Source organism: Vicia villosa, linkage group LG4, assembly GCF_029867415.1.
Source record: "Vicia villosa cultivar HV-30 ecotype Madison, WI linkage group LG4, Vvil1.0, whole genome shotgun sequence".
Lineage (NCBI taxonomy): Eukaryota > Viridiplantae > Streptophyta > Magnoliopsida > Fabales > Fabaceae > Vicia > Vicia villosa.
The window spans coordinates 187,348,357-187,361,257 of record NC_081183.1 but is presented as its reverse complement, the minus strand read 5'-3'; the positions used below and the strand labels follow the sequence as shown (position 1 = coordinate 187,361,257).

Here is a 12,901-nt window from a genome sequence, read left to right as displayed (position 1 = left end):
GTATAAGAAACCACAAACAAATTATATGTGAACCGTAGGCCAAAAAAATTAAACCGCGACCGTTTTTTAACTAAACAGTAACAGTAATCATAGGAATGATCATGTAACCAAAAAATCATAGGAATGATCAAATAAAAGAAAACAAGAACAAATTATAAACCAAAATAAATCAAACCTAATTATAGTTTTATTTATCTATTCTTTATAGAATAAATAATTTAAAAAATTAATTTTATGTTAGAATTGCTTTTCAATTTAATGAAGGTGGTTAAGGTTGATGTGGATGAAGATGAGAAAGATGAAAAAGATGTAGGTAAACAAAACTATAATTTTTATTTATATATTTTACTTGTATTAGAATTTATTTAAATAATACCTTCATTAATTTAAACTTGCTACATCAACATTTAAATTGCCACATGGATATTTTTAACGAGTTGGATGGGAAAAAAAAAACTAACCTTTTACATTTGTTATGTGATTTAAATGATTAACAAGGTAAAAAAATATAAAAAACGAACCCCTTATGATTTTTTAACTTAAAAAGATAGGAGAATATATTTGACTATTTTTTATTCATCCGTTTTATGCATAAATATAAGGTCATTTGTTTGTAGTCTCTCTCTACACTATCATATTTAATTAATTTGAATATTGTGATGAAAATATTTTCTGGAAAACTTTTAAAATAGAAAGATTAAAAATAAAATAAAAAATAGTATATTTGTAATATGAAAATGATGTTTAATATTTTTTTATTAATCTTTACATGATTTGTTGCAGATTGTAATGGTTTGAACACTTCCTAAGGGCCCAAACATATGAAACGGCCCAATTATAGAATCAAGTCAAGACAGGAAACCCAACATGAAAATGAAACAGGAAAATATGAAAAATACTAAAATCTCGCCGTTGCCGGGGATCGAACCCGGGTCACCCCAACATGAAAATGAAACAGGAAAATATGAAAAATACTAAAATCTCGCCGTTGCCGGGGATCGAACCCGGGTCACCCGCGTGACAGGCGGGAATACTTACCACTATACTACAACGACTCAGTTGTGGTATGGTGGTTTGTGTTTTCTTTTGACAATATCCATTGTTATCTATTGTTTATTCTAGTGTTAACTATTGTCTGGTCATGTGGGTTTCACTTTCAAACTTCTCTTGCAATGATATGTTTTTTAGTTCTCATTTCTTATACATTGTTATACTGAAATTATTGGTTTTCAAAAGAGTTCAATCATTATAATCTCATTTTTGAAAAGCTCATAGTTTGACATTTTTAATTCGTTTACACATGGGGTTGATTTAATCACAGCGTGGGCCTTTTACATTTTATTTAATTCTCTATATATGAGGATGATTTTTATTTTATTTTTTAAAATCGTGAACACTCTCATACTTTTTTTAATTCTTAGATAGGTATTTATCATCCAATTAAATAATGTTAATCAATACTGTTTCTTTTGTAATATTTTTTTTATTATAAAATAAACTAAACTTTTAAATCAAATTTCACGAAGTATCCAATCAAAATTCATTAGTACTAAAGAATTTACTTTCTTTTAGTAAAAAATTTACCTGTTTTAATTTTAAGTTATTTTGACAATTTTACATAAATATAATTATTTTTTTGTGAGAAATAAAATTATAATTTACTTTCAAAAAAGTTAATAAAAAAAATCAGTTAATAACTCTCAACACATATTTTTTTTAACCAAACTTATACTTAACTTAATCATATTCTGAGATACACTTCTCCCGCATCTCATCGGTTAATTTCTCTTGTTCCTCCTCGCTCAATCTCTCTTGCTCCTCTTGATGCGCTCTCTCTCTCTCTCTCTCTCTCTCTCTCTCTCTCTCTCTCTCTCTCTCTCTCTCTCTCTCTCTCTCTCTCTCGTTTCGCCTGGATCAACCTCTCTCGCACCTCCTGAATCAACCTATATTGCTTCTCCGATAAACCTTCCCCCACTCCTCCTGGACCACCCTTTCTCGTTCCTCCTGAGACATACTCTCACGCACCTCCTAAGTCATCCTCTCCCGTTCCTTTTCTAATGTTTCTTCTACTTTGTGAATACAACTTTTTAGATAGATTTAATTTAGATTTAAAATAGATTAAATTTGATTTAGTTCCAAAATAGGTATTTTGGGCTATTATAGTTTTGGGCTTTGCCTTAGGGAGAAAGCTAACCTAAATCTATAAATGGGTGGTAACCCTCATTATTTTGTAATCAAGTCAAAAGTTATAATCACAGAATTTGCAGTTGCAAGTGAATAACAAAGTTTTCAACAGTTTGTGGGCAGAGAGTTACTCAGCAGAAACCCTAATCTCTTTTCTTTTTTAAATTTCTTTTCTTATTTTCATTGTTATCGTGTGGTGGTAACAATCTTGTTCATCAAGATTGATAGAAATTCATCATAGTGGATTTCCAACATCTGGTATCAAGAGCTCCGATTTATCGATCAATGGAAGAAGAAGAAGAAAATCACGATGGCGGTGAATTATGGAAATGGAAATTATCCAGCAAGTCTACCAATTCTGAAAGTAGATAACTATGAGAATTGGTGCAAAGAGATGAAAGTTTTATTCAGGTGTCAAGGTCTTTGGGATCTTGTAAAGGATGGAGTATAAGAGCTTAAAGAATATGCTTTAGAAGAAGAAAAGAAAGAACACGAAGAATTAAAGAAGAAGAAGAAGAAGAAGAAGAAGAAGAGTTATAAATCACTCTTTATAATTCATCAATGTCTGAGTCCAGATAACTTCAAAAAGGTTAGTGATTCATAATCTGCAAAAGAAGTTTGGGAGATTCTGGAAAAATCTCTTGGAGACGCTGGGAAGGTGAAAAAGGTGAGGTTACAAACTCACAAAAGAACGTATGAAGTGCTTCAAATGGAAGATAGTGAAAGCATAACTGATTTCTTCATTAGGGTTATAAAACTAGTGAATCAAATCAAGATATATGGATAAACGTTAACAACAATAGTTGTTGTTTCAAAGATCTTGAGGTCTTTGGCCCCTAAATTCGACCACGTGGTGGAAGCCACACAAGAGTCAAAGAATTTGTCGAAATTAACAAAGGAAGAGCTTCAAGGGACGCTTGAATCTCATGAATAACGAATGGCTGAAAGAGCAGTAAGCAAGTCGATGAGTGATGTGGCTTTGCCGGCTCAGTCGGCAAACAAAGGAAAAGGAAGTTGGAATGGAAATAAAGGTATAAGTGGCTACAACAATTCGACTGGTCAAAGTCAGCAAGAAGGAAACTGGTCGAATCAGAAAAATCCTCATACCAAAGAGATGGTGTTGCAGGTAGAGGAAGAGGTGGTGGTCGAAAGCCTGACAAGAGTCACATAGCAAAACAAGAAGAAGAAGAAGAAGAAGAAGAAGAAGAAGAGATGATGTTGATGGTCACAACAAAAGATGAAGATAAATTCAGGGACCAATGGTACTTGGATTCAGGATGCTCATCACACATGTCTGGAAAGAAAGATTGGTTTGTCAACATAAAGCCCTCGATAAAGAAAATGGTGAAATTCGCAAATGACAATACTCTAGAAGCTGAAGGTATTGGAGACGTTCTAATTATGTGGAAAGATGGTAAGAGGTCAGTAATTTCCAATGTGTTGTACATACCAGGCATGAAGAACAACTTGCTCAGCATTGGGCAATTGGTCGAAAAGAACTATAAAGTGTCGATCGAAGACAAGATGATGAGATTCGTCGACGCAAGTAGAAGGTTAATCTTGAAGGCTCTTATGTCTCAAAATAGAACCTTCAAGATCGAACTAGATGTAATGGAGCACAAGTGCCTTTCGACTGCAGCTAGCAGAGATGAATGGATGTGGCACTATCGACTAGGTCATCTCAACTTCAGAGACATCAGAGATTTGAAAATAAAGAATATGGTTTCAGGACTTCCAGAAATTGACATTCCAAACGAGGTATGTGAGGAATGTGTGCAGGCGAAGCAACACAATAATAGCTTCAACAAGGATGCAGGAAGTAAGTCGAAGGCTATTCTCGAAATCATATACTCTCTGATGTATGTGTTCATATTCAGGTGGATTCGAATGGAGGTAACAAATACTTTGTTACATTCATAGATGATTTCAGTCGAAAACTATAGACTTATCTGATCAAGAAGAAAAGTGAAGTGATCGAGGTATTTGTCAAGTTTAAATCGATTGTCGAAAGACAAAGTGGTCGAAAGCTCAAAGTTTTAAGAACTGATGGTGGTGGAGAATATGTATCGAAAGACTTCGACATGTTATGTGAGAAAGAAGGGATTGTGCATGAGGTGGTGCCACCCTACACTCTACAGCAGAATGGAACTGTCGAAAGAAAGAATCAAACCATTATGAATATGGTGAGAAGTATGTTGAAAGGCAAGAATTTACCTAAAGAGTTTTAGGGTGAAGCTGTGTCGACTGCAACATATATTCTGAACAGACGTCCGACGAAGAAGTTAATAGGAATTACTCCAGAAGAATGTTGCTCTGGTGTAAAGCCTAGCTTGAGTCATCTGAAGGTATTTGAATCTATAGCACATAGACATGTGTCAGATCAATTGAGAAGAAAGCTTGATGACAAGTGAGGTCAAATGATCCTAATAAGATATCATTCAATTTTACGGTTTGATTTTATCATTTTACAAAATGCATTAATTTTATTTTTATAGTTTAATTTTTACAGTTTGATTTTATAGTTTTATAATAATTTCATTTTTATAAGTTTTTTAAATGCACTCAATTTATTTTATATTTTTTAATGAATTTTTTTAATACAATTCTTTAAAGACAACATAATTTTATATTTTAATTTTATAATTTTAGTAAATCTTAATTTATTAATTTCCTTTTATATTTTCAAATGACAAATGATTTTTTTAAAATAATTTTTTAAAATTCATAATGCATCCTCAAGTAAAGTTTTGTCTTAATGATTATTTATTGTAATCCTTAACTGAGGCAAAATTTAATAAAAAAATAATAAGTCAATTTAAATTAAATAAAATCTTCAATGTATTGAATTAGAGAGTGTTACACGAAAAAATTAGTTTTGAGAATCCGCTAATATGAAAAGGCTATGTAAGTTTAGAGTGCAATTTAAGAGGGTGGGATTAGACTGGCTAGATTTTTCTTATATTTTATGCAAATTCCTTTTCTTTTTTACTTTAGTGGAAAAAAGTAATGTATTGCACTTTGTTTAGAAGGATGTTATGCAAAAAAAATTAGTGTAGAAAATTTTAGTGCAGAAAAATAAATGACATTAGTAATTATACAGGTTCCCTTTATCAACTAAGCAGTCGGTTATTTAAATTTGGGTGTTTTGTGCGAATCAAAAGAGTGGTGCCCTAATAATTTTTTTTAACAATAAATACATAAGGATAAAAGAAATAATTTGATAAAAAAAAACACATTTTTATTTGACATTGTGCAAAAAGAATAAAAATATGAATCTTTAAATCAATGTTTATACTACATCTAAACATAAATCACTATAAAGAGACTTCTTCTTGATCTGGTCTTTTTTCCTATAAAAACTAGTGTCTTACCCGTGCGTTCGCACGGGTACCCGTCGTTTCCGCACATTGTGATTGAGGGAAATAAAAGATGATAGGAAAAATGTTATTTTGTTCAATATAATTATTGTAGATGTAAATGTCCTAAAAACAAATCTGTAAAATATAGAAATTTCTTTTCAATAGGTTGGATCAAAGTTTGTGATATATTGATTAATAAATATTATTTTACCCTTAATATTCAATATTTCGATCAGTAACTTCATGTTTCCGTTAATATTCAATATTTTGATTAGTAACTCATGTTCTCGTTAATATTGAATGTAACTTCATGTTCCCGTTAATAGTCAATATTTTGATCAGTAACTTCATGTTCCCGCTAATACTCATTATTTTGATCAGTAACTTCGTATTCCCGTTAATATTCCAAATTTGTTCCCGTTAATATTTAATATTTTGATCATTAACTTCATGTTCCCGTTAATATTCATTATTTAATCAGTAAGTCCATGTTATCTTTAATATTAATTATTTTGATCAATAACTCCGTGTTCCCGTTAATATTTCAAATTTGTTCCTGTTAATATTCAAAAAATTATAAGGAAAAGGTGTTAGTAAAAGATGAAATCTAGGTTAAAATTGAAAAAGTTATAAAAATACTAATATTAAAAAAATTGAATATTGAAAATAAAAAGTAATAAAGAAAATAAAGTTTATATGTTATTTTGTTAATATGCAATAAAAATTGGAAAGATCTATTATATGACTTAAATTATTAATGTTTTATCGATAGTAGAATAAAATGTGACCTGCATAAAGAACAAACAACACAATGTCGATTGTCCAATGCAATAAACTTATTCACATTTACTTTCAACTTACTAACATTGGTTCCCGTTAATATTGAATATTTTAATTAATAACTCCATGTTCCCGTTAATATTCAATAGTTTGATCAATAACTTCTTGTTCCGGTTAATATACAATTGATCACTAATTGCATATTCATGTTAATATTCTAAATTTGTTCTCGTTAATATTCAATATTTTGATCAGTGACTTCATGTTCCCGTTAATATTTATTATTTTCATCAGTAACTCCTTGTTCCCGTTAATATTCATTATTTTGATAAATAACTTCGTGTTCTCGTTAATATTCCAAATTTGTTCTCGTTAATGTTCAAAAAATTTATCAGTAACTTAATGTTTATGTTAATATTCAAAAAAATTATTAGTAACTTTGTGTTCCCGTTAATATTCAAATTTTGTTAACAATTAGAATAATATATTCATTGTTATTATCTTTAAAATGCAACAAATATTTTTTCTATTATATTACTATTATTATTATAGATTTTTTATCATAAAATATTTTATTAATGTTTTTTGTTATTTTATAACTAAAATATAATTATTTATTATCATACTACTAATATGGCTCTATATTTATTCCAAAAAATATTTTCGATTACTATATTTTCTTGTATTAAAAAAATAAAATATTTTTATATAAATTATAATCTTTATTATAATTATATAATAATAAAAAATTTAATATAACTATATAATAGTCACAATCCTTAATACAACTATATATACTATTATTACATATTTATATTAATCATTTTAATTAATACGAAATTATATTAATTTATTTCTTTTTTATTTTTAAAATAACCATATATGTTTGCAGCAAATATTTATCAAATAAATATAACTATATACACGGTTTAAAGTAATATGGGTGTTACGTCTAGAAAAGAGTGAAGGAGATTTAAATTAATAAATATTTATGACTCTTAATATAACATAAAGAATATTAAATAATATTTGTGACTCTAAATATAACATATACAATTAAATAAATACTTAAAGAATAATAAAAGACAAAAACAAAAATTTAAATTAATATTTATGATGATTAAATTAATTGATTGTAACTGATTTATATTTATTTTATTTTATGATTCAATTAATGGATAAGATTAATTTTCGATCTAATGAATTTTGATTACCAATTGAATAATTTTAATAGAGTTTTTTAACCTAAAATAATTTTATTGCTAGTGTTTTGTATTTTCTTAATTAATTATTAATATACAAATTAAAGCCTATAAAAATATTTTTCGAATTACTAAATAACTATATTAATAGTTAAATAATATATACTCATGGTTATTATCTTTAAAATGAAACAAATATTTTTTCTATTATATTATTATTATTATATATTTTTTATTATAAAATATTTTATCAATGCTTTTTGTTAATATCATTATTTATTATTAATGTAAACAATTAGCATCTTCGATAAAATTAATAATATGGCTCTATATTTATTGAAAAAATATTTTCTACTACTATATCTTCTTGTATTCAAAAAATAAAAAACGATATATTTTCATATAAATTATAATTTTTATTATAATTATATAATAATAAAAAATTTAATATAACTATATAATAGTCACAATCCTTAATATAACTATATATTAATATTATATATTTATATTAATAATTTTAATTAATACGGAATTATATTAATTTTTTATTTTTATTTTTTTAATACAACCATATATGTTAGTAGCAAATATTTATCAAATTAATATCACTATATTCACGATTTAAATTAATAGTGGGTGTTAGGTAAGAAAAGAGTTTAGGAGATTTATATTAATAAATATTTATGACTCTTAATACATCATAAAGAATATTAAAGAATATTTGTGACTCTTTATATAACATATAGAATGAAATAATTACTTAAAGAATATTAAAAGACATAAACAAAAATGTCGAGTAATATTTATGATAATTAAATTAATTGATTGTAATTGATTTCTATTTTATAATATATATATATATATATATATATATATATATATATATATATATATATATATATATATAGGGGACGACTCAAGTGAGAACACTTGGTTATTATGAGAAATGAGAACAATGAATCACGACCATTAAATTTTGATTTTGTTGATTTTAATGGACTGGATTGGTTTCTCTTTCTATTATCCTTAGTATTTATTTTAAATCAACATAGAAAGAGAAATCAATCCAGTCCATTAAAATCAACAAAATCAAAATTTAATGGTCGTGATTCATTGTTCTCATTTCTCATAATAACCAAGTGTTCTCACTTGAGTCGTCCCCATATATATATATATATATATATATATATATATATATATATATATATATATATATATATATATATATATATATATATATATATAAAAGCAACACATTAATGTATATTGATCTTTTGATAATAATGTTATAAAAATTTGTTGAAAAAAGTCATAGCAAATATTTCAATGAGGAATGATGATATTAAATTGCTTGATGGTTTTTCGTATATTTTGGGTATATTGACGGCATAAAATAAGAGATATTTGGTCTATATCTTAGTTTTTTTTTTTTTTTTAAATCTTGTCTTTGATCTTATTTTTTATCTATTGAATTTATTTTGTGTTAGTAGTAATATAAGTAATTTCTAACAATAGTTATGTTCTTTTATTTTAACATTTATATTGTCATTTATGTTACCATTAAATGTTTAATATACGGATTTTTTCTTTATTCTTTGATTCTATTTACATATACATTTTAAAATTATGTATACATTTTTAATTTGTAATATTTTATTACATTCTATATATTTTTTCGACCTTACAATAAATAAATATCAATAATATTTTATAAAATTAATTTTAATATATATATATATATATATATATATATTGATAAACTTAATTTTTTAATTTGACTTAAATAAAATATTCTTTAGTTCTATGAATTAATATAAAATATTATGTTATTTACATATTATAATATTTATAATTTCGATAATTATTAAGATTTAATATAAATATCGCTCAAACATAATATTCAATCGATCAATGAAGTTTATTTATTAACATTTGCACTTAAAGTATAAAAAATTAAACGTCATTTTGTAATAATATACCAATTACTTCACTAAACAATTTCCATATCAAGAAAACAGGTGTATAAGAAGTTAAAAAATTACAATCACATTAAATCAAAATTAAAAATTGCAATCAATCAATGATTTTAATATTATAAATTTATATTAAATGTGTTATAATAATATTCATAATTATAGTTATTTTTTCTCGTATATAAAATTAATTTAATCAATATATTTATTTGTATATAAATATTTTTTGTCATTAATTATAAAAATATTTCAATCATTAGTAAATTTGTTATAGGTTTTTCTAACCTATATGCAACATTGCATAGGATAAGGGACAATTAATACATTGTTTCCTTCCATATAAATTATCATATCACTTATTTTTGTTTTGAAAAATAATCTTTTATATTTTCTCTCTCCCACTTAATTAATAGATCAAACATAATATTCAATCGATCAATGAAGTTTATTTATTAACATTTGCACTTAAAGTATAAAAAATTAAACGTCATTTTGTAATAATATACCAATTACTTCACTAAACAATTTTCATATCAAGAAAACAGGTGTATAAGAAGTTAAAAAATTACAATCACATTAAATCAAAATTAAAAATTGCAATCAATCAATGATTTTAATATTATAAATTTATATTAAATGTGTTATAATAATATTCATAATTATAGTTATTTTTTCTCGTATATAAAATTAATTTAATCAATATATTTATTTGTATATAAATATTTTTTGTCATTAATTATAAAAATATTTCAATCATTAGTAAATTTGTTATAGGGTTTTTCTAACCTATGCAACATTGCATAGGATAAGGGACAATTAATACATTGTTTCCTTCCATATAAATTATCATATCAATTATTTTTGTTTTGAAAAATAATCTTTTATATTTTCTCTCTCCCACTTAATTAATAGATCAAACATAATATTCAATCGATCAATGAAGTTTATTTATTAACATTTGCACTTAAAGAATAAAAAATTAAACGTCATTTTGTAATAATATACCAATTACTTCACTAAACAATTTCCATATCAAGAAAACAGGTGTATAAGAAGTTAAAAAATTACAATCACATTAAATCAAAATTAAAAATTGCAATCAATCAACGACCTTACTTGAACAGGATCTGTTCTATAGGCTCGTACTACTGTATCCTTGATTTCAAAGGAGACAGGAACTCAAGTCTGGATGAAGAAATGAGACCGCACGATCAGAGCGTGACTAACGGCTGAGATGCTTATCAAGCTGATACTTCATCTTGTGCTGTAGATGATCGTTCTCGGACAGTGCAAGCTGTGCGGGGTGGTCGTGCGGTGATATGACAGACTCAAATCCTTTGCGTTTGAGATTCCGGTAACGTATATACTGAAGAACAGGGGTAGTAACACTCACGGAGAACCTGTGGTGTTGGTTTAAACTCCTAACCTTAGGGTTAGGGACCACGGCAGAGGGGATCTAGGACTGTTTCTATCCTTGGATTGGACATGGGGCGTGGCCGGCCGAAGAAAAAGGCGGTGATGACTCCACCGGCGAGTGTGAGGGTATTCTCGTCAACACCAATCCTTAGTAAACAAGGATTCACAGGACCTACAAGTAAATCTGGAACTGAGGCGAAAACAATGGAAACCATCAAGGAGGTACCAAATTTGGAAGGCAAATCTGATGAGACGGTGGGAGAGACTGACTTGAATCCTAAGCTGTGGGTTGATATCATTAAAGGAAATCGTCTCCCATCGAATGGTAGCGAACTATCATATACGGCACCACAGGTTATTAATGGAGAGATTGAAGTTCAACTTGAAGCATCAGATGTGGCATCAGAGATGGAGTTCTGGAAAAATGCTCTGATCATGTATGCTATTGGCAATGAACTCTCGATGAATGCCGTCAAGAAGTTTATGACCATATCGTGGAACTTTGTGACATTACCAGATCTTTACTACAACGAAGAAGGCTACTTCATCATCCGATTCAAAGATAGAGTGGATAGGGATGCTGTTTTGATGAGAGGTCCATACTCTATTTTCAAAAAACCTATTCTGCTCCATGAATGGAACCCGAAGTTTACTCTGCAGGATGATATTTTGAGGGTTTTACCTATTTGGGTGATGTTCCCACAGTTGCCTCTGTATTGCTGGGGGGAGCAGAGTATAGGAAAAATTGCTAGTGCTATTGGTAAACCTATCATGACGGATGAGTGTACAGCAAAAAAGCTCCGGGTATCTTATGCTCGTGTGCTCATTGAAGTAGATGTTACCCAAGACTTAAGACAACATATCACTATCCGGAACCCGCAGGGTGAGAAAATGATTCAGCAGGTAGAATATGAATGGAGACCTCCTTTTTGCAAAAGCTGCAATAAGGTCGGACATGAATGTAAACCAAAGCTGGATGGAGGTAAGCAGAAGAAAGAACCACCAAGGGTATGGGAGCAGAAAAAACTAACTGAGAAACCCCCAAACACAGATGCAGTGAACAAGCCTATAGAGAAGCCTACAACCTCAGAGGTTTTAAGTAGCCCTGCTGCTCAAGTGAATGTGGAAGCACCTTGGAAAACCATCCAAAGTAAAAGCAGAAAAGGCAAGGAACATGCTGATGATAGGGTGGAAACTAGGAATGGATTTGAAGGTCTCTTGACTGGTGAAAGCTCTCATATTGAGGGTGTAACATGATATGCTGGAATGTAAGAGGACTCAATAAATCTGCTAGATGCCTGGAGGTAGGAGTCCACCTCAAGAAGATGCAGGTTAGTTGTCTAGCTCTACTTGAAACAAGGGTGAAAATTGGTAATAGTGAGTCTATCAGGAAGAAGTTGGGTCTGAACTGGAGTTATAGTGATAATTATGACTACCATGTGAATGGCAGGATTTGGTTAGGTTGGGATCCTAGTGTGTGGAACATTATCCCAAGTGAGGCAACTGACCAACTTATTCATAGCTCTGTTTATACTAAGGAAGGTGTGTTTTCTCACCATCTCACCACTGTGTATGCACACAATCAACTGAATAATAGAAGAACTCTATGGCATGACATCAATAGAATTTGTGCCCAGCTGCAGGGGCCTTGGATGGTTGTAGGAGATTTCAATAACATCCTGAAAGTGGGAGATAGAGTTGGAGGTAATGATATCCATTTAGCAGAATATATTGACATGGAAGAGATGATGCATAACTGTAATCTTTCTGAACATGAAACTAGTGGACCCTGGTTTACTTGGACAAATAAACAAGAGGCTAATCCTATAAGTTCCAGAATTGATAGGGCACTTGTAAATGCTGAGTGGTATAGAAAATTTCTTAACAGTAGTGTTGAAATCCTAAACCCTCACATCTCTGATCACTGTCCTTTAAAAATCAAGTTGGATAGCTCTCAGCATATGAGGAAAATCAAACACAGGTTTAA

The 12,901-nt window shown here is 28.6% G+C and overlaps 2 non-coding genes across 2 annotated transcripts; one reads left to right on the top strand and one right to left on the bottom strand.

Annotated features, from left to right (window-relative positions):
* Positions 1-983: 983 nt before the first annotated feature.
* On the bottom strand, positions 984-1,055 carry TRNAD-GUC (transfer RNA aspartic acid (anticodon GUC)). The gene has a single exon. It is a non-coding gene; the product is annotated as a tRNA-Asp (tRNA).
* A 9,549-nt stretch (positions 1,056-10,604) lies between these two features.
* Positions 10,605-10,827, top strand: LOC131600944 (small nucleolar RNA U3). The gene has a single exon (XR_009283546.1). It is a non-coding gene; the product is annotated as a small nucleolar RNA U3 (small nucleolar RNA).
* The last annotated feature ends 2,074 nt before the right edge of the window (positions 10,828-12,901 follow it).